The sequence below is a fragment of the Macaca fascicularis genome, chromosome 17 (genome assembly GCF_037993035.2).
Source record: "Macaca fascicularis isolate 582-1 chromosome 17, T2T-MFA8v1.1".
Classification (NCBI taxonomy): Eukaryota; Metazoa; Chordata; class Mammalia; order Primates; family Cercopithecidae; genus Macaca; species Macaca fascicularis.
The window spans coordinates 5,584,804-5,604,259 of record NC_088391.1 but is presented as its reverse complement, the minus strand read 5'-3'; the positions used below and the strand labels follow the sequence as shown (position 1 = coordinate 5,604,259).

General features: G+C 43.9%; 1 protein-coding gene across 4 annotated transcripts in view; it reads right to left on the bottom strand.

Moving 5' to 3' along the window:
- ATP8A2 (ATPase phospholipid transporting 8A2) overlaps window positions 1–19,456 on the bottom strand; it is a 651,919-nt gene that overhangs the window by 574,785 nt on the left and 57,678 nt on the right. The window lies entirely within an intron of this gene.

Here is a 19,456-nt window from a genome sequence, read left to right as displayed (position 1 = left end):
ACTGGGATTACAGGCATGAGCCGCCGTGCCTGGCCTTGGTTAACATTTACAAACAAAACACATATAAGTCCCCACACTCAGTACGTTTAACAAAACCATATGCGGCAAATGTGTCTAGTTAAAACCAACGAGACAAGTGGTAGAAAGTTTTAAAAGCCCGACAAGCAGCAAGCAGGTATGCAAAGGCGATGACATACGTTATCTCTGAACGTGACGGCAAAATAACAGCCTCTTTTTTTCATTGAAAATGCCCTAATAGAGTTTGGAGGCCCCAAACAAAGACATTTATGGAGATTTACAGGAGGGTGAGCAAAGCTCCATGATGTCCTTTTTTTCATCCTGAAGCATTTCCTGCCTCCCGGGAAGATTTCAGGCGCTTCCCTATTAGGGAGACCCTGCAGGCACCAAGGCCACCAGCCTGGCTTAACGCCCCTGAGTTGAAACACTGGCAGGAACTGCCCCGAGCTGCCCTTGCCAGGTCCTACGGCACGCCCCAGGCAGCCTGTCGTTAGGTTTTCTTCAGGGATGTTGTGGGGGATGTGGTCCTGTATCACAGCACCTTTTTGGATTCCTAAGGGAGAAGTTCGATACTGGGCTCAGTATCAGAAACAGCTCGATGTCTCTGGAGCAGAATGTATCTCCTCTAATGGACACTCATTCTCGTGAGGGATCATGCCTCCCTTCCACTTTGAATTCTTAAATGGTCTGAGCCAAATATATTCTCTCGGACCTCTGATTTTGTCTTCCTTTCTTTTACTCCTATTTTCTCTTATCCTTTGTTTTCTCATTTATTTTCATTTATGACATACTGTGTCACATAGATATATGGGGTAAAAAATTCTACCACAAAAAGGTCTAGAGTGAGATAAAATAAAACAATAAGTAGCATAGAAATAAAAACCCAGCCAACTAGGCTGAATTTACTAACAAACTTGGTTCAAAGCTGGGAAATGGAGATTGTATGTTCTTTCTCTTTTCTTTTCCTCTTATCTCTTTTTTGTTTTTGTTTTTGTTTTTGTTTTTGGAGACAGGATCTTGCTCTGCTGCCCAGGCTGGAGTGCACTGGTGCAACCATAGCTCATTGTAGCCTCCAAATCCTGGTCTCAAGTGAACTGCCCACCTCAGCCTCCCGAGTAGCTAGGACTACAGGTGCACACCACCATGCCAAGCTAATTTTTGTATTTGTTGTAGAGATGCAGGTCTCTGTTGCTCAGGCTCATCTAAACTCCTGGCCTCAAGCAATCCTCCCTCCTTGGCCTCTCAAAGTGCTGGGATTGCAAGAGTGAGCCACGGTGTCCAGCAAAGATTACATTTTCTAATTCATCTCTTACTGTCTTTGATCTTTTGTAGAAAGTGAAAATCCTTCTATGGAAATCATCATGAAAGGTTGCTAATATATTTTAAAGCTTTTTTGAAAATAAGAGAAGGCTGTTTTTAGATGTAGGCTCCTCTCTGACATTCACTAGACGTCTCTGGCTTGTCAACCTCCTACCCAGACCCTCCCTCATTTCTCATCTGTCCTCATGGTTGAACTATCTCACAATTAAAGATCAACTAAAGGTCATAGAATGCCCTGAAGACATTCACGGATTTAAGACTTTAAAACAATACAAACACAATAAAAATAATTATGAACATAGTTCATAATTAGAAAAAGACTAAAAGTGAAAGAGTTGTTTTCTAAAGGTTGTTTTCTAAAGCCTTAATAAATAAGGCTACCTTATCTAATCATCAACATATAGTATTATATCTAAATTAGAGGTTGCCCAGTGGCAAAGAATCCTTTTGGGAATTATAAAGATTCCAGAATATCAATTTGTTTAAAACTTGTCTGACTCCTTCTCCAAAACAATATATACACCCTCTCACCCTTTCTCCCTACCTATTCTTTAGACTTCAGATAAAGCAGGAGTTTCCCTTAACATATTTTCTTTAAAATCCATTTGTAACACTGACTCCAAAAGATACATGACTCTTTAATTCTGTTTGATGGTAAGGTGTTACCATCAAGAATCTTTTAGAAATGCTAAATACAATCTCCAGCAATACCAGGAAAAACTTTATTTTAAAAATAGTCTTATTGATTTTATTTACACCGATTTCCTGAACCTACCGCAGCTTCAAAAGCTTTGACAACTGACATTATATAAGAACTCTGATCTGTTGAAAAGTCATCAGATTTCTTAGCATGAACATATCCCTGGAGGAGGTGGGAGCAAAATATGTAAACATTAAAGTTTCGATTAAAGTAGCAATGTCAAGACCATGGAAACCTTGTTCCGAATCCATCGATTGATTAATTCTGAATCTGATTGAGAAGGTTATGGGCACACCTTCCAAGTCATCTTGGAATTTGACTTAAGGCATCTTTGAAAGCTCTGGTGCTAAGATGAAGTATTCCAAATAACCTCATTAAAAAGTGGGCAAAGAACATGAACAGAAACTTCTCAAAAGAAGACATATAAGCAGCCAACAAGCATATGAAAAAATGCTCATTATCACTAACCAGAGAAATGCAAATCAAAACCAGAATAAGATACCATCTCATACCAGTCAGAATAGCTATTACTAAAGAGTCAAAAAACAGCCAGGCATGGTGGCTCACTCCTATAATTCCAGCACTTTGGGAAGCTGAGGCTGGCAGGTCACTTGAGCTTAGGAATTAAAGACCAACCTGGGCAACATGGTGAAACCTCATCTCTACAAAAAATACAAAAATTAGCTGGGCATGGTGGTGGTGGGCACCTGTAGTACCAGCTACTCAGGAAGCTGAGGTGGGTGGATCACCTAAGCCTGGGAGGTCGAGGCTGCAGTGGAGCTGTGATCATGCCACTGGACTCCAGCCTGGGTGACAGAGTGAAACTGTATTTAAAAAAAAGAAAAAGAAAAAAAAAACTGTCAAAAAACAACAGATATTGGCAAGGCTGCAGAAAAACGAGGGTGCTTATACACTGCTGGTGTGTAAATTAGTTCATGAATGTAAATTAATTCAGCCACTATGGAAAGCAGTTTGGAGATTTCTCAAACAGCTTAAAACAGAACTACCATTCAACCCAACAATCCCATTAGTGAGTATATACCCAAAGGAAAAGAAATCGTTCTACCAAACAGACATATGCACGCTTATTTATCACAGCACTATTTACAATAGCAAAGACGTGGAATCAACCTAAACGCCCATCAATGGTGGCCTGGGTAAAGAAAATGTGATACATATACACCATGGAATACTACAGAGCCATAAAAAATAATGAGATAAGGCCAGGCGCGGTGGCTCAAGCCTGTAATCCCAGCACTTTGGGAGGCCGAGATGGGCGATCACGAGGTCAGGAGATCGAGACCATCCTGGCTAACACAGTGAAACCCCGTCTCTACTAAAAAAAATACAAAAAAACTAGCCGGGCGAGGTGGCGGGCGCCTGTAGTCCCAGCTACTCGGGAGGCTGAGGCAGGAGAATGGCGTGAACCCGGGAGGCGGAGCTTGCAGTGAGCTGAGATCCGGCCACTGCACTCCAGCCTGGCTGACAGAGCAAGACTCCGTCTCAAAAAAAAAAAAAAAAAAAAGAAAAAATGAGATAATGTCCTTTGCAGCAACATGGATGCAGCTGGAGGCCCTTATCTGAAGTGAATTAACCAGGAACAGAAAACCAATTACCATACTTTCTCATTTATAAAGGAGAGCTAAACACTGAGTACACGTGGACATAAAGATGGGAGCAATGGATACTGGGGACTGCTGGATGGGGGATGGGGTAGGGGCTGAGGGACTGCCTACTGGGTGCTGTGCTCACTGTCTGGGTAACAGGATCATCTATACCCAAAACCTCAGCTTCACACAGTGTTCCCATGTGACAGACCTGCACAAGTAACCCCTGAGGTTAAAATAAAAGTTTAAATTCTTTTTTTAAAATAAAAAATAAAAGTAAAATCTATTAACAAGTCAAAAAAATAAAAAAGATGAAGTTTTATGGCTACAACCCAATAAAAAGATTGCCAGTGGCTTAAATTTAGTCCAAAAGACACACACACACACACACCACACACACACACGCTGCTTTTTCTTAACTGTGCAAAATTTTTCATAAGATCATTTTAGTCTACAGTTTAAAATAAAATTTAGGGAAGCATAAATAAGATCCTTCTTCCATGATTGCTCCTAAAATTAATAGTCTACATTATATTTTCCTTATGCAGGCCTCTTGAAGAAGAGCAGGGACATAAATCAATATAATACAATAAGTGGAGAAAAAAAACCACAAGATCCCTTAACTGTGCAAACAAGGCAAAAGAAAAGAAAAGAAAAAGAACAGCAAGTAAAACCCAATAAAAACCAAGAGGTAACCTATGCCATCAATTCCAGTGACATTTACACCCAAGAAGTACTACATCGCACTTGAAGCTAGATGATTCCAGAAGAAAGAACCTACGAAGATTATGTTGATAAAAACAAAACTTGAGCTTTACTCGCTTTCTCTCCCTGCAGATATAGCCCACATCATTTAATTGATTGTATACTTAAAGATTTCTAGCTGGGCACGGTAGCTCACGCCTGTAATCTCAGCACTTTGGGAGGCTGAGGCAGGCAGATCACGAGGTCAGGAGTTCAAGACCACCCTAACCAACATGGTGAAACCCCTTCTCTACTAAAAATACAAAAATTAGCCAGGTATGGCGGCAGGTGACTGTAATCCCAGCTACTTGGGAGGTTGAGGCAGGAGAATCACTTAAAACCAGGAGGTGGAGGTTGCAGTGAGCTGAGATCGTGCCACTGCACTCCAGCCTGGGCAAAAGAGCAAAACTCCGTCTCAAAAAAAAAAAAAAAAAAAAAAAGGTTTCCTATGCCCAGGAACTCCTAGAGTTCGGAATCAGTCTCCAGCAGATGAACACATAAGAACTCAAGGTGCCCCAGCAAGGAATGGGTGCACAGATCCCAAGAAGAGCAGAGGGCAAGAAGCACTTGTGTGGTTTCTTTCTCATTAATGCCATCATCACGCAGGGATGAGACAAGATGAGATGTAAAATGCTACACAAGCCATACTTGCATCAGCAACGCAGTGATACGTCCGTACCAACAGAACACGTGCACGCTGGAGAAAATACCAAGTATGCAGCAAGCCTATTTGCATTTCATACCTCTTACAGCATGTGGTGCAAAACTGAAAAAAGAGTGAGAGACAAGTCATCAATAAAATGCACGGGGCTGGGTGCTGAGGAACATAGGGGAAAATAAAAAAGAATGGTATTTTAATTCTGTGATGGGGCAGTCACTGTGCTTGGAAAGAAAGTGACACCACGCACAGTGGTTCATGTCTGTAATCCCAGCACTTTGGAAGGCCGAGGCAGGTGGATCACTTGAGGCCAGGAGTTCGAGACCAGACTGGCCAACATGGCAAAACCCTCTACTAAAAATACAAAAATTAGCCAAGTGTGGTGACGCACGCCTGTAATCTCAGCTACTCGGATGGCTGAGGCACGAGAAACACTTGAACCCGGGAGGCAGAGGTTGCAGTGAGCCAAGATCATACCTTTGCACTCCAACCTGGCCAACACAGAGAGACACTGTCTCAAAAAAAAAAAAAAGTGGATAAGAAAAAGAGGCTCATGCACCTTAGGCAGTAAGCCCAGGTGTGAGTCCTGAATAAATGACAAACTGTGGGTCAGTGTCCTGAATGCAACCTACAGGCACCAAGAGCCTCAGTGCTGACCATCTCTGAAGAATTCCTTGCACCACAGAGGGGCTGACCAATCTTCCCCTTCCGCTCCCATCAAGCGCGAGATTTCTTCTTTTTTAGATTCGGGAGTGCATGTGCTTGTCTGTTACACAGGTATATTGCATCCTGGTAGGGACTGGGTTTCTAGTATACCCATTACCCAGATAGTAAACATTGTATTTGACAGGTCATCTCTCAAGCCTCAGCACTCCCACTCTTCTGGAGCTCCCAGTATCTATTATTTCCATCTCTATGTCCATGAGTACCCACTGTTTAGCTCCCGCTTGTCAGTGAGAACACTCAATAGTTTCTGTTTCTAAGTTAGTTTGCTTAGGATAACGGTTTCCAGCTCCATCCATGTTGCTGCAGAGGACATGATTTCATTCCCTTTTATGGCTGTGTAGTATTCCACGGTGTATATCTACCTCATTTCCTTTTCCAGTCAACCGTTGATGGGTACTCAGGTTGGTTCTATGACACTGCCATTGTGAACAGAAGCATGTGATTTCTCATGCAGGGTAGTTGTGTGTGGAACTAAGCATTTCATCTGAAACACAAGAATCATGTATGTGCATTCTACTTCCGTGTATACAAACAACACCTGAAAAACAGACCGGAGGTCGGGATCCATGGCTCACACCTGTAATCCCAACACTTTGGGAGGCTGAGGCAAGAGGATTGCTTGAGCCCAGGAGTTCAAGACCAGCCTCAGCAACAAAGCGAGACACCCGCCTCTACAGAAAATACAAAAATTAGCCAGGAGTGGCAGTGCACGCTTATAGTCCCAGCTACTTGGGAAGCTGAGGTGAGAAGATCAGTTGAGCCCAGGAATTCAAGGCTGCAGTGAGCTATGATCACACCACTACACTACACCGGGAGACAGAGACAGAGCCTGTCTCAAAAACAAAACAAAACAAAAGGAAAAGAAGAACAAACCTAAAATGAACTTCAGGACACACCAGAGATGTTCAGAGAAAATCCATAACACTTCCTTCTCTCCTTTCCCATCCCCTACTCATCCGGAAAGAAACCTATGGGAAAATGCCTTTGACCTGCGATCGTGGAAAGACAGAGTACCAAGGCTTAGGAACGCAGACAGACCTTGCAACAACTCAACTCCCACAGATCAGATGTAAAAGAAATAGAAGCCATTCTGCAGACTAACTCAGATTTCTCCAAACTGTGGAAAAGTACGTAAGGAGGCTCACTGATCCCCATTCCACACAGAGCCAAGAACACCCCATGTGTGGCTGTGTCTCTTTAGATAACACACGTGCCGGAAAGCACCGCTCACACACTGACCCTGTCACGGACTCTGTTCTAGTAGATAGAAAACGCATGCATTGAAAAAACAGCCAGGCTCCTTAAAAGAACAACATCCACCACTTAAGAACATGTAAACACCCAGGAGTCCACCTAGTTATGCATCCTAAGGGAGCTTTTTCTGGGACTGCTTCCCTTTGAGAAGCGTAAACATGGTTGTAAACATGGTTGTATCATCTGCAGAAAAAAAAAAATGTCAGGAAGAAAACGAGCAGGCTAGATGCTTGCAGCAATTCACGGAACATCACAAAACTGGGGGGCCCCTGCCTAGGAGCTCCGAGCCCTCTGACCAGCCCACAAGCACGTGATAAGACACATCCCTAGGATTTTGGTAGAAACCATCAAAGCCCCCAAACTAAAGAAGTCAGGGTTCACACCGGAAGAAAACGCTCTCTCAGTGTTTATGCAAATCTAAAGATCCCCAGGGAAGAAATGTCACCTGACATGCAGTGGCTGGGGTTTCTGTTCTATGCCAGGGTCCTCAGAGACGTCCTATGCCCTAGGGGAGCACTGTAGATGAGGCACAAAAGTTGTCTTTGGGCCATGAGCACCCAAGCACGTGGACACACGAGGACCTCCGAGGCAAACTGGCAAAATCCCCAGTGGCATCTCTGCCCTGGCTCCTGGGCTGAGTGAGGTGGGCTCATACCAGCTACCATAGCGTTCTTCATGCACAAATCAGGACCCAGATCTTCAAAATGAAAACATTAAAAAGCAATTACGGTCATTAATTGATGCATGGATAAACAAAATGTGGGATATCTGTGAAATGGAATATTATTCAGCAGTAAATAAAAGAATAAGGTTCCAATTCAAGCTACTACACAGATGGTCCCTGAAAATATTGTACTAAGTAAAAGAAACCAAACACAAAGGCCGCATACCACATGACTCAATTTAAAGGAAATGCCCAGAATAGGTAAATTCTTAGAGACAGCTGATTAGTGATTTCCAGGAGCTGGGAGATGGGGAGAAGGGGAGTGACTATTAACAGGTATGGAGTTATTTTCGGGGGTGAGGAAAATGTTCTGGAATTAGATAATTGTGATGGCTGCACTTTGTGAATACACTAAAATGAATTTAATGGATGTAATTTATAGTTCAGTAAACAAAAAAATTAATTCCTGTATTTTTCTGTATATAGCTTATATTTTAATCATGAGGTAAGCTTTAAAAAAATAATACAAGCCCATACTTTACAGCGAAGCAATTCATGTTTATTTTTTCACATTAAAAAAAAAAGTTTGTTAGAAGAAATCAAGCTAGTACTAGAACTGGATAATCTTAAATTGTTTTCTGGAGCTCAGGGGAGAGAAAATCAATTCCCATTCCATCGTAATTGTATGAGATTTTCCCCCTGAAGTAAAAGTCACTATTAGAATTCATCAATTGAAATCTGTTTACAGAAAGCATATATACTCAACAATGTTGAGGTGTTCTAATCCATTCAAAGGCTACGTTATCAAAATAACCAGCAGACAGACTATATACACACACTCATTGTGTGTGTGTGTATATATATATGTATATGTGTGTGTGCGTGTGTGTGTGTGTGTGTTTTAGGAAGGAAGAGCCACTTAAACAAGGAGTGACAATATTAACTAGTTTCTTCCCGTGACTTACAATCATGCCTAAGAGACCACTATAAACTATCCCCTCAGCTGAGGGCGGTGGCTCATGCCTGTAATCCCAAAACTTTGGGAGGCCGAGGTGGGTGGATCATCTGAGGTCAGGAGTTCGAGACCAGCCTTACCAAAATGGTGAAACCCTGTCTCTACTAAAAATAAAAAATTTGCTGGGCATGGTGGTGGGTGCCTGTAATCCCAGCTACTCAGGAGGCTGAGGTAGGAGAATCGCCTGAACCCGGGAGGTGGAGGCTACAGTGAGCTGAGATTTCGCCGCTTCACTCCAGTCTGGGCAACAGAGTGAGACTATGTCTCAAAAAACAAAAACAAAACAAAACAAAAAACAATAACAAGAAAACCTACCCAGTCGTTTGCCTCTCAAAACATCTCAAACTGTCCTCTAGTCTGATCGTTATTCATTCCTCAGTCGCCTACAGGGGCCTCCTGCTACCATCTTCTGAAATTGCTCTGCCGAGAGCAATGGCAAGTCTTTGCCAAATCCAGCCGTGCACAAGCACTCCGGCTCCTACGAAACTCCTGCAGCATTTGGCAAACCCCATTCTTGCAGCAATCCCTACTTGGGCTTCTAGGAATTCCCGCTGTGGTTGTTGCCTTCCTGTCCCTCCACACAGGCTCCCCCATGTCCATTCCTTACCGGACACCCCCCACAGTTGCATTGGAGCCCCCTGCTCCGGCTGCACGTTCGCCCAAGGTCACAGCCTCCTTTTCTGAGGTAGGCTGCAGCCTGGACCCTCTCAGGGACCCGAGCCCACGTTTATAGCTGTTTACTAGACATCTCCCCCTGGAGGTCCTGCCTGCTTCTCCAGCTTTCTAAAACTGGAATGGGATTGTTTACCTTTCAGCAAACCTACCATGTATCTAAGGGCTCAAAACCCAAACATCACAGCCAGGACTGATTTTCTCCCTCCGGGATAACTAGCTCCTAAACCTTCCTGGTTTCCCTGACAAACTGTCTAAGAGCCCAACCCCTCCTCAAAATCCCCACAGCCATCCCTCTCCTCCAGCCTCATCTCCCAGCCTGGACCACTGCACCCTGCCGACTCCTGCTCAGGCCACCTCCCTGTCACCAATGCCTTACGCCTGGCTCCAAGCCCTGGAGAGGGCTCCCTGCCCAATGCCGTGGCCTCCTCCTGGCCCACACGAGGACGCCTAAATGCCTCAGCGACCAGACAAGGCCCTTCCAAGCCGGGCTCAAAGGGACATCTACTGCCTCCTCAAATAGCAACTTCCCCCAAGCTTGTGAGGAATGTGTATCTCCCCACTGGGACCCAGTGCCTGCGGAACCACAGGGTTTCCCACACGTTACGCAGCAGTCTATTTTTTTTTTTTTTTTTTTGAGACGGAGTCTCGCTCTGTCGCCCAGGCTGGAGTGCAGTGGCCGGATCTCAGCTCACTGCAAGCTCCGCCTCCCGGGTACACGCCATTCTCCTGCCTCAGCCTCCCGAGTAGCTGGGACTACAGGCGGCGCCACCACGCCCGGCTAGTTTTTTGTATTTTTTAGTAGAGACGGGGTTTCACCGTGTTAGCCAGGATGGTCTCGATCTCCTGACCTCATGATCCGCCCGTCTCGGCCTCCCAAAGTGCTGGGATTACAGGCTTGAGCCACTGCACCCGGCCACGCAGCAGTCTATTAAGGTGACTCATTTCTTTAATAATTAATACATTTGAAAGGGAAACATTCAAGAATATAAATGAGTGCAGCATGAAGAACTATCCCACTCCACCCACCCAGCCATCCAGCTGCCCGTTTTCCTCCTTGGGGAGAATGGGGTGAATTCCCCAGATTTGGGAGAGTCCTTCCAAAAAGTTAACACGCAGTATTTATTACTTCTTTTTTTTTTTTTTTAGATGGAGTCACACTGTTGTGGGCCCAGGCTGGAGTGCAATGGCTCAATCTCGGCTCACTGCAACCTCTGCCTCCCAAGTTCCAGCAATTCTCCTGCCTCAGTCTCCCAAGTTGCTGAGATTACAGATATTCGCCACCACACCAGGCTAATTTTTTTGTATTTTTAGTAGAGACAAGGTTTCACCATGTTGGCCAGTCTCAACTCGTGACCTCAAGTGATCCAACGGCCTTGGCCTCCCAAAGTGCTGGGATTACAGGCATGAGCCACTGTGCCCGGCCACTAGATTATTTCTTTAGACTGAACTCTCTACTTCGCCTGGTATGGCAGGGAGCACTCACTACCTCTTAAGAACCTTCAGTCTCCCTTTCCATGGCCTGGAGCAGTGTCACCGGCTGCCTAGCTGGGGGCATTTCCCAGACCTGTTCTGGGGTCATGCTATGAGCTCTTGCTAAGGGGACTTGAGCAGAAGTGACACATGTCCAGGCTGGGCCATCAAGCTTTTGTGCTGCCTCTACTTCTCTCCCTTTTTCTCCAGCTGATGCATAGAAATAAGGCAACATTGGAAGGACCCTGGGGTCCCAAATCCTGCTTGCAAGTGGGCTGTCTGCTGAGCCATTCTATGAGCAACATGTAACGCTGCTGTGTTTGAGCCATTATGTAGTTGGGGGTTTGTTATACTTCCAAGCATTGCCCCAACAAACACACACCTTGCCACCTCCTTACACTTAAAACACACCTAGGTCAGACACGCCCTCCTCTCGGAGGCTCCTCTTGACTCCTACAGGGAAGGTGAGACAGTGTTCCCCGTGGTCCCACAGCACTTTGTTCATATCTTTAAATATCACACCCAGGGGTTTAAGTGCCATTCACCTGTTCCTATGTCTGTTTCCCACAATAGACTAAGATCTCAAGGAGTAGACACTATGGCTCATCCTCGAACCCAGCACATCTAGCGTTCGGTGCTCATTTCGCATTTACTGAAACAGCAAGTCACTGAGAAGTAGTAGACAGTGTTGTAATGGTGACACCAAGTGCACAGAACTCTGTAGGAAGTAAGGATTGGAAACTGAGGCATGATTCATAAATATTTTTGTCACATAACCAGTTAAATTTGCCTACTTCTTTTTTATAAGTTTTAATTTTGTTAATTAATAGACTTTTTTTAGAGACAGGGTCTTACTCTGTCACCCAGGCTGAAGTGCAATGGTACAATCACAGCTGACCGCAGCTGCAACCTCCCAGGTTCAAGCAATCCTCCCACCTAAGGCTGATGAGTAGCTGGGACTACAGGCGCACATCACCATGCCTGGCTAATTTTTGTAATTTTTGTAGAGATGGGGTTTTGCCATGTTGCCAAGGACTAGGCTTAAGTGATCTGCTCTCCTCAGTCCCTCAAGTGCTGGGATTACAGGCATGAGCCGCCACACCTGGCCGACTTGCTTTTTTTTTTTTTTTTGAGACAGAGCCTTACTCTGTCGCCAGGATGGAGCGCAGTGGCTCAATCTCGGCTCACTACAACCTCTGCCTCCCAGGTTCAAGCGATTCTCCTGCCTCAGCCTCCCAAGTAGCTGGGACTACTGGCACGTGCCACCATGTCCAATTAATGTTTGTATTTTAGTAGAGATGGGGTTTCACCATGTTGGCCAGCATGGTCTCGATCTCTTGACCTCATGTTCTGCCCACCTCGGCCTCCAAAAGTGCTGGGATTACAGGCATGAGCCACCGCGCTCAGCAGTTTTTTTTTTTTTTTTTTTAGAAGAAGTTTTAGGTTCCCAGGAAAATGAGCAGTAAGTGTAGAGTAGTGGTTGCCAACCTTTTTGGCACCAGCAACCAGTTTCATGGAAGACAATTTTCCCATGGCCTGGGGGTGGAAGGATAGTTTCAGGATGATTCAAGCACATTACATTTATTGTGCACCTTATTTCTGTTATGATTACATTGTGATATATAATGAAGTAATTATACAAATCACCATAATGTAGAATCAGGGGTGATGGGAGACAGTGACAGATCATCAGGCATTAGATTTTCATAAGGAGCACGCAACCTAGATCCCTCGAACGCACAGTCTAATGCTGCCGCTGATCTGACAGGTGGTGGAGCTCAGGCAGTAATGGGGAGCTATGGGGAGTGGCTGTAAATACAGATAAAGCTTCACTTGCTAGCTCACCCACTGCTCACCTCCTGCTCTGCAGCCTGGTTCCTGTGTTGGGGGAACCCCTGATGTAGAGAGTTCCCACATACTCCCTCACACCCCCTCTGGCTTTCCCCCTTTATTAACATCTTGTGCTGGTGTTTTACACTTGTTACAAGTGATGAGCTGATACTGATTTATTATTATTATTATTATTTTCCAAGAGGGAGTCTGGCTCTGTCGCCCAGGCTGGAGTGCAGTGGACCGATCTCAGCTCACTGCAACCTCTGCCTCCCGGATTCAATCGATTCTCCTCTCTCAGTCTCCCGAGTAGCTGGGATTACAGGCATGTACCACCATGCCCAGCTAATTTTTTTTATATTTTTGGTAGAGACAGGGCTTCACCATGTTGGCCAGGCTGGTCTCGAACTCCTGACCTCAAGTGATCCACCCACCTCAGCCGCCCAAAATGCTGGGATTACAGGCGTGAGCCACTGTGCCCAGCCCTGATACATTATTATTAACTAAAGTCCACAGTTGGCATTAGGGTTCCCTCTGTGTTGTACAGGCTATGGTCTGGACAAGTGTACAACGATATGTAGCCACCATAATGGTACCACACAGAGTAGTTCCACTGCCCTCAAAATCCTCCATGCTTGATATAGTTTGGACATTTGTCCCCTCAAATCTCATGTTGAAATACAATCCCCAGTGTTGGAGGTGGGGCCTGGTGGGAAGTCTTTAGGTCTGAGGGTGTGGATCCCTCATGGCTTGGTGCTGCCCTCACGCTAATGAGTGAGTTCATGGGAAACTAGTCATTTAAAAGTGTGTGGCGCCTCCCCCACCACGCTGTCGCTTGCTCCTACTCTTGTTATGTGAGGGGCAAGCTCCTGCCCCTCCCTCTGCCATGAGTCACAGCTCCCTGAGGCCTCACCAGAAGCAGATGCTGGCACCACGCTTCTAGTACTGTGTGCGGATCTGTGAGCCAGTTAAACCTCTTTTCTCTGTAAATTACCCAGTCTCAGGTATTTCTTTATAGCAACACCAGAACAGCCTAACACAATGCTCCACCCATTCATCTCTCCCTCTGCCAACCCCCAGCAAGCACTGCTCTTTCTACAGTCTTCATGGTGTTGCTTTTTGCAAGATGTCCTTCAGTAGGTGAATGGATAAACAAACTATCATCCATCCATCCATCCAAGAAGTACTAGTCCACAATAAAAAGACTGAGCTATCAAGCAATGAAAAGACATAGGGGAACCTTAAACGCATAGTGCTGAGTGAAAGAAGCCAACCTGAAAAGCCTGCATACTGCACGATTTCAAATGTATGACATCTTGCAAGTACTAGAGATCTAGGACTAGAAGCGGATGTTGTTTCCTAGTTAATTTTTTTCAGGTGTTGGGGAGTGCTGGGGGGAGCTTCTAGCATTAAAAATAGGAGCAAATTGATCTTGAGCAGTAGTTGGAGGCACCTAAAAAGCAAAATGTATATTCAAAACACAGCACTAATGGAACCCAAGTGCTCTAACGCTAGTATAAGAAAAGAGGGAAATGTGCTGAGACTTACACAGAGTACATATTTCAGGGTGTGTACCTCAGTCCATTTCTTCATTTTTAAGGGATGTGCCACGTCATTACCTCTTTGAAAACCACTAGTAGCTAGAAAACAAAATGAATCTCCACTGTCATCACTGAAATGCACATGATCTATCAGGAAAACTTGCAGGAAACATCTTTAATGACATAAATCAAGCCATCTTTATGTATTTATTTATCTGAGACCAAGTTTTGCTCTTGTTGCCCAGGCTGGAGTGCAATGGTGCAATCTCGGCTCACTACAACCTCCGCTTCCCAGGTTCACACCATTGGCTCAGCCTCCCAAGTAGCTGGGACTACAGGCACCCACCACCACGCCTGGCTAATGTTTGTATTTTTAGTAGAGACGGGGTTTTACCACGTCGGCCAGGCTTGTCTTTTTTTTTTTTTTTTTTTTTTTTTTGAGACTGAGTCTGGCTCTGTCGCCCGGGCTGGAGTGCAGTGGCCGGATCTCAGCTCACTGCAAGCTCCGCCCCCCGGGTTTACGCCATTCTCCTGCCTCAGCCTCCCGAGTAGCTGGGACTACAGGCGCCCGCCGCCTCGCCCAGCTAGTTTTTTGTATTTTTTAGTAGAGACGGGGTTTCACCGTGTTCGCCAGGATGGTCTCGATCTCCTGACCTAGTGATCCGCCCGTCTCGGCCTCCCAAAGTGCTGGGATTACAGGCTTGAGCCACCGCGCCCGGCAGCCAGGCTTGTCTTGAACTCCTGACCTCAAGTGATCCTCCCACTGTGGCTTCCCAAAATGCTGGGATTATAGGCATGAGCTGCGGCGCCTGGCCAAGCCATCTTTACTGAATGGCTTAAGTGAACTTGTTTCCAAAAAGAAGTTTGGCTGAGTATTTTATCACTATGTTTCAAAGGAACCCTGTAAATATTTTAACGTGTTTTACAAGCCACTTTCTATTAAGTGTAACAGCAGTTAGACTTAAATATATGCCTCTGACTAAGACATCCTGCTCAGAAATCCCTGCAGAGGAGAATGGCATAAACCCGGGAGGCGGAGCTTGCAGTGAGCTGAGATCCGGCCACTGCACTCCAGCCTGGGTGACATAGCGAGACTCCATCTCAACAAAAAAAAAAAAAAAAAAAGAAATCCCTGCAGAGATCATGAGCAGTCCTCAGAGGAGGAAAAAAGGGAATCACCAATTAACTTCCTCCTACATTGGAAAGTGACTGGAATGCCAACTCACCTGTGTTGATGATGTGATTACAGAGAACCTAAGGCTGAAACAACACTGCCGTGTGTTAGAATGATCTGCCATGGAAGAAACGACACAAGAATGGGAAGAATGGACTTTGGGCCAAGCAGATAAGTGAAGACGTGGAATCATCACCTTCAGTCAACACATATTTATAACAGATAATAAAAAGCATTTTATGCAGTGAGAACAGGATTCCTGGACCCTCCGCTGGGCCCAGGAAAAGATTTCTTCCCCTGATCTTGTCACAGCAGGTCCACGATCCCCTTCCCAGCTCCATTTCCCACACCAAGCCCTGCAGGACAACCCGTCTTTCTAGGACACGGTGTGCCAACAATTTCACATTGTTGATGGCCCTCCCCATCTGCCACCTGGAGAAATCTTCAAACCTGGCTCAACCCTGACCCTCTGAAATCCTCATCCTCACATCCCTCTTTAAACTTTGCCTATGCTGTTAATGGACACAACTCACCTTGTTAGGATTATTTGTGCATACCTCACTGCTGTTCGCTAGCTTGTAGATTCCTTAAAGGGAAACATTTAAACTCCTTCATCTCTAAATCCCAAGTGCTTACTAGTCCTTAGTAGACCTTAAGTTATATTGTTACAAGGAATGATCTATGCCAAATATCTCATCTCCAACTAATAAAATTGATCAAGAACTTGTAAAAAGATGCTCAATTTAATAGTAGTCAGTAATATGCAAATTATAAGAATTAAACACACATTTGACATCCTTTAGATTGCACAACCTAAAAAGACTGATAATATTCATTGCTGCTTTTTCTAAGTGGAAATGGGTGCTCTCGTAGACTTATAAATACAGACTGGTACAGCTTTTAGAAAAAAAATCACATGAACGTGTACTACAAAATTCAAAACCCGATTCCATCCTTAGGATTCTATCATACAAAAATATTCGAAAATGTACACAAAAAATGCACATGGCCAAGGATCACTCACAAGCTTTGTAAAAACCAGACATCCTAAACATTTATTAATGCAGATTCACTTCATTACCTTGGTACACACCTACTATGAAATATATTATACTGCTTTAAGATAGGGTAGACATCTACAAATAAGGAAAGCTATCAAAGATACATTAAGAGAAAAAGAAAGTTGCTACTAATGTATAATCTGATCTATTTAATAAAAAAAAAAAAAAAAAAAAAGTAGGAAGGCTATGTGTGGGTAAAAAGGCCTAGAAGGAGCTCTGAAAGTGAAGCTTAAGTGATACCAGTGCCCATCTGTCCAAGAGTCAGAGGGTGGAAGTTGATGCCTTCCGTCGCGACGCTGTGGTGGGGGTGCAGCAGTGAAAGAAGACGCGTGAAAGTTGTCAGAACCAAAATGGAGTCACTAATGTTAAGATAACCCTGACAAACAGAGCCAGGGAAGGTCACAAAGAGAGGGTTGTCATTCATGTATGCCTGATAACAACAACTATTACCAACAGCTGCAAAAACCACAACCATGCACAAAGGCTATCAAAACCCGACACAAAAAAATACTTTTGTAAGGACATTTGCCCCAGCAATAACCTGTGCACCCTCAGACTGGCAGCACTCTTGTCACTGATCTCTGCAGCCAAGGATAACGATTTCGAACAATTATGTAATCCTCCTCATTTTTTCCTTTAAAAACGTTGCCTTCCCTTTACCTCTCTGAATATACACACAGTTTTCACTGTGGCATGCACATTCCCATTGCAATGCCTATTTCCAAAAAAACATCCTTCCTTGTAGAGAGCCTCTCTGTGTGTGTTATATAGGTTGACTCGTGTGAAGATCAAGTTCATTGTTTTCTTAAAAGCATGAATAGTAATGGGAATTTCCTATGACAATATATGCAAGCATCTTTTGGTAACTTTAATAAGGCTGTACTAAACGCAAAACAGGGAAGGCAAGGATGTTTATTGACAGAAGACTACAGTGATAATGGGGATCTTAACTCATTGGTCTAATGGGGACCTTTTAGAAATCTCTAAATAGAACTAGTGGAGCCTTCCAAGTGTGTGCTCTCAAACCTCACCTGTAGCCCGACATGAAGCCTTACAAACAGGTCAATGCTTTAAAAATAAACACTTAAGTAGTCTATTAAGCCAATGCTTGTGCCAAAATATATTACTGAGATCAATAATACTTGCTTTCAAAAACACCTCTGTATGTATTTACTAAGTCCTTAAGAAATTATTTATATTATTATTCTTGATTCATAAGTGGTTTTGACTGTTTAAATAATACTATAGGAACAAGTCAGAAAAATAAAAGAGGGGGAAATGGTATTGCTTTGTCTTTTCTGAAAACCAGAACTCAGGTTTTGAGCCCTATACCTCTTTTCATCACTTTCAAGAGTTGTTTCTCATCACCATTTCATAACCGGTGGGACTGAGGTAGGGAGGATGTAATGAGCAGATCTGTTCTAGGTACTGCATGATATGCAAAAATGCTGATGAATTTAAGAGAAGCAGGAAAAAAAAAAAAAAAAAGGAAAGAAATTGAAATATCCTCAAAGGGAACTTTCATCAGATGTTGCCTTTATCAGTCCTGCCAAGCCGCGGAATTTGGCATCAAATACATAGACACGGTTGCTTCATCTGCAGCAATTTCCATGGCACCACGGAGAGCCACTGCAGGCTATAGAGACCAAACTCCACGTTTGTTTTCTTTTTCTAGTGTCTACTTCCAGTCCTGTGCAAGTAAAAACTAATAGTTGCTCGTGTAATTTTCAAGTTTCCATATAGTTTACTTCTCTTTTAAAAGAAGAGTGCCAGGCACGGTGACTCATCCCTGTAATCCCAGTCCTCGGGAGGCTGAGGTAGGAGAATCATTTGAGCTCAAGACCAGCCTAGGCAACACAACGAGATTCTGTCTCTACGAAAAATTTTAAAAAATACCCAGGTGCAGTGGCACAGGCCTGTAGTCCTAGCTACTCGGGGGGCTGAGGTGGGAGGATGATTTGAGTCCAGAAGTTCAAGGCTACAGTGAGCTATGATCACGCCACTGCACTTGAGCCTGGGCAACAGACAGAGACCCTGACTCTAAAAAAAATTTAAAAGAGGAGAGACTACAAAAGTTTTAGAGAAACATGTTTAAAAATGTGAAAAGGACAGTTTCTGTGTCTCACACATAGTAAAGAATGGGGCTCTGGAAGGACCTAGGAAACAAAACGTACTCCTAAGTAAGCATCTGGTTATCCACTGCAATGCTAGAACCACTACGGGAATACTCTATGCAAAATGATTTGAATCTGTGCTTTCTACGTCAAAGTGATTAGTAATATTTCTAAAGAATGTGAGCTCTCCGTTGATCCAGAGTTATATCACACTGGACACAACAGACAAAATCCTAAATACTTCATGTGCAGTCTTAGAACCTCAGTCAAAGCTCTAGAAATAAAGGGAAGGCATGGTTGAAATAAAATAACCTCAGGAAGACATCCCATGGAAGTAATTTTTTTAAAGTAGGTGGAGGTTTGTACAGAGCTGTTTATAGCCACACCAGTTAAACCTTAAGTTTGCCTTTTAATGCTTGAGCTTACTAAGAACAGAACACAGACTTCAAAGGAAACTGAACTTCTTGTGTTCAAGTTGCCTGCTTGGATATCCATTCTTACCATCAATATTCCAGAAATATTTATAGGTAACTCTCTGTGACCATGTGAATGAGAGCATTCAACTTTTTTCTTTTTTAAGTTCTGGGATACATGTGCAGGATATGCAGGCTTGTCACATAGGTAAACATGTGCATGGTGGTTTGCTGCACAGATCAACCCATCACCTAGGTATTCAGGCCTGCATGCATTATCTATCGAGAGCATTGAATTTTATAAATCAAATATGAAGCTCATTTCAATTATCACCAAAGATTTTATTTTATAGTCACCAAATTGCATCTAAAAGCCTATCTATTGTTCAATGTAATAAGCTCAAGGATGTGACATTTCCCAGAGAACAATTTTTAAAATGCTAACCAGGGAGGCACAGCCTCTTCCAAAGCC